Raw genomic sequence first — 3,632 nt, 5'->3', positions numbered from 1 at the left:
GACTACTTTTATGAACACACGCTATTGATCACAGTGATTCCCTACACTTTACTTACGACTTGACTCGATTATCTCTATCTTCCATCTCTCTATCTATCTGTAGTTATTCTTCGCTTTATTTGCCGGGCTTATATACTAAAAGAGAGGGCGCCTGGAACAGACTATAGTTGCCAGGAAACGTCATGATCCTTCTAGGAACTCCAGCGTGCATGCTCCCAGCGTCGCATGACTTCCGCTGTCGTAACAGTAGTTTTTCATACTTTCCAAATATCAGTTCTTTTATTACTTAAGGCATAGAATTTGGAGGTGGTAGAAGTGAGTCAGCTGTTTTTCTTTTGTGTCTTTGTTGGTTTCCACATGTAAGTTAGTAGTTTAAAAATTGTCTTGCATTAAAAGGTCACCAGGTGCTACTATATACGTAAATAATGCATCCGTGTTTCTCGGTAAAGGTTTCAAAATGGTGCGAACTACAATCAGTTTAGTTTGTTAAAGATCGATATGGGCAAGAACACTAAACTGTGTTTGAAAATTTTACATACTATATTAAACATCGTTAATAGTAGTTGTTCTTCAATATTCAGTAAATACACAATTTTTGGCTCAAGAATTTTCAAAAGCGAAACGAATATTAAACCAACAAATTAAAAACAAGCCACCGTTAATGTATTAATCATAGTTGCAGTTGACTCGAAACTACTTTCTTCTTATCATTTGATAGTTTTATGTCTTTAGGGTTATTCAAGATCTCATCATCACCATCTTGGGTTTAATCTGATTCCATATGTATCTACTCACGCACACACATTTGTTAATTGTGGCATTCACCGATGTAAGCGAATGATACGCAACTATAATAGAATATTGGTTATAGACATGACCCTTACGAATTACAAGTGCTTTTAATACTGAAAAAAATATCTAAGCTCTAGAAGGAAGCATCGTTGTCAGATCAGGTCTTCTGGAAAAAGTTCTCACAACGTGATCAGGTTTTCAACTTTCCCCACTCAGTCACTTCCTTGCCATTAAATTTTTAATGAGCATTGGTTGTGTAGATAACTTTGATAAATCTGAAAATAAAATTAGTGCCTCGGGTAGCTGACTACCTTTTTTAAGCCTAACAAAACAAATCCAGCACGAACTCTAAATGGGATGAATATTAGATAACTTATCATTAGAATATATATATATATACCTTCTATTTATGTAACGAAGTAGATATAATTGACTTAAGCCCAACAGAAGTACAGACCGTTGAGAGAAGGACAATTTGTTGTAATACCAGCAGCTGGTTGACGAATCTTTTATAAATATACATTGACAAAAAAAAATCCAACAAAAACCGATCGACATTAGATAAATACAGGGTGATCATGAAGAAATATAACTCGTATATAAAATAATCATTCCTTAAAAATTCTATTTCTTAACGGAACTAAATTCCAGAAAATGCACATTAAGTATCGTACGTTTTATTCAGTGAAGTTTGGAGAACGTAAAAGGTTATCAAAACATTATATCAAACTTGTACCTAAATGAAGCTACTGATATTATCATCTGACACTATTCATTGGCCCTTGCAATATTTTTCACTCTGACACGTATTTTATTCAAATCACTAATATCATATTGTTGAAAAGGGAGAAAAAATAAATACAAGCGATCTTAGTTTTTGAGAAAAGTGATGTGTTCATGCAGTATAAGATGGTTTAGAAAGATCTATATGATATTCAAGTTTTCCTGGATATAACTTATGCAAGACAGACTCATATTAAATTTCAAATTTTCTTTATAATAACTTTGTACTTTACTGTTGACGGTAATTTCTTCGAGCCTCCAAGTGGCACAGCGGAACGTCTGTGGCTTTACAACGCCAAAAATCGGGTTTTGATACCCATGGTGGGCAGAGCACTGATAACTCATTGTGTAGCTTTGTGCTTTACTTCAAACAAACAATTTGTTTCGAAACGATAAAGTTGTTAATCAGATTTCCAAAACGTTTTAATTTAGTGAAGCTGCACTGTTGGCTGAAGCCGTAAATTGTTGGCTATTCTCTGAATGCTAGAATGTGTTTATTTGGTTATCGTTTTATCATTTAGTGAAGCTGCACTGTTGGCTGAAGCCGTAAATTGTTGGCTATTCTCTGAATGCTAGAATGTGTTTATTTGGTTATCGTTTTAACTTCGATCATTCAAAAAAAAACTGAAAACATCTTACGTCAGTTTTCGTTCACTTGAGGTGGTTTCTCAAACAATTTGGGTATTAACTTAACTGTATATATCTTAAGACATACATAACGATCTAGTTTGTCTTCTTTTGTCACTGTGATTGTAATCATGTGTGCGTACTTTAGATACTCACATTAACTCCAACTTAGGTTATTTTGCCACAAAAACACTCTCCACGCTTTGGGGTTATGGGTGCGTTATAAGAGTGACGGTAAAATCCCACTATTAAATTACAGTAGCCCAAGAACTGATTGTGGGTGGTGTTCATTAGCGACCTTCCCTCTAATCTAGCAGTTCGAAATTCGCGACCGCTCACATAGGTAATCGTTGTGTAGCTTCGTTAATATCCAAAATAAACATTCCTATTTATCATTCTTTACTTAAAAGTCAGTCACAATGAATATGTCATGTTAAGAAATATATGTTTGTTTCATTACACAACATAACTGGCGAATCAGAGTATCTATGTCACCGTTAGTGCAAATCCAATCAATTAAATACAATAAAATTTGTGCGAGAATAGCGTCAGTTATTGATTATTCTCGGAAATATCAATAAAACTGCACATCATTCTTAGTTAGAAGAAACTAAGAAGTCGTCTTTATACTAAACTTTTCTGACCATATATTTGATTCAAACTTTTTCATAAATAGGCTAGTTTATTAGCAGTTAAAAACTTTTTTTTTTTATCAAACCAAAGCTCATTTAAAATGTACTATAATAAACAATGTAGCTGAAGCTCATAAAATGAATTGAACGTGTATATACTAAAACGTCCTAAGAAAAGTCACTCGGTATGTCTGTACAAAACAAATGTTTTGAATGTTAATGTATTTTATTTCGATTATATATATAGTTAAATCTGTTAAAACCATTTGTGACGATAATCTCGCACAGCGTTGCTTACAATGTGTTGGTGATCATAGTAAGATGTCTACAGCGTTGCTTACAATGCGTTGGTGATCGTGGTAGGATGCTTATAGAGTTGCTCGCAATGTGTTGGTGATCGTGGTAGAATGTTTACAGCGTTGCTCGCAATGTGTTGGTGATCGGGGTAGGATGTTTACTGGTGAGTTAACGGTAAGTCTCGGACTTACAATGCTAAAATTCAGGGTTTGATTCCGCGCAATTGACAGAGCTTAGATAGTCCATTGTGTAGTTTGTGCTAAAAAAATAAAAAAGCAGATCTAGGTCTAGTACGACATTTATATTATAACCTTGTGTTTAGCTTCTTAATAATAGCTGAGGCTGAATCTCATCGTTTTAGGCTTTGAAGAAACACAAATACAGGCCCCTTGTTGTAAAAGAACAATCACATATCTAACTTGCCATTACTGGAACTGGATCCCCTGTGGGTCAGTAGTAAGTTTGAGAGCTTAAAACGCTAAAAAATCGGGTTTTGATACT

This window comes from Limulus polyphemus, unplaced genomic scaffold, assembly GCF_000517525.1.
Source record: "Limulus polyphemus unplaced genomic scaffold, Limulus_polyphemus-2.1.2 Scaffold47, whole genome shotgun sequence".
NCBI classification, from domain to species: Eukaryota; Metazoa; Arthropoda; class Merostomata; order Xiphosura; family Limulidae; genus Limulus; species Limulus polyphemus.
The sequence above is the reverse complement of the archived record's forward strand: the minus strand, read 5'-3'. Positions refer to the sequence as shown.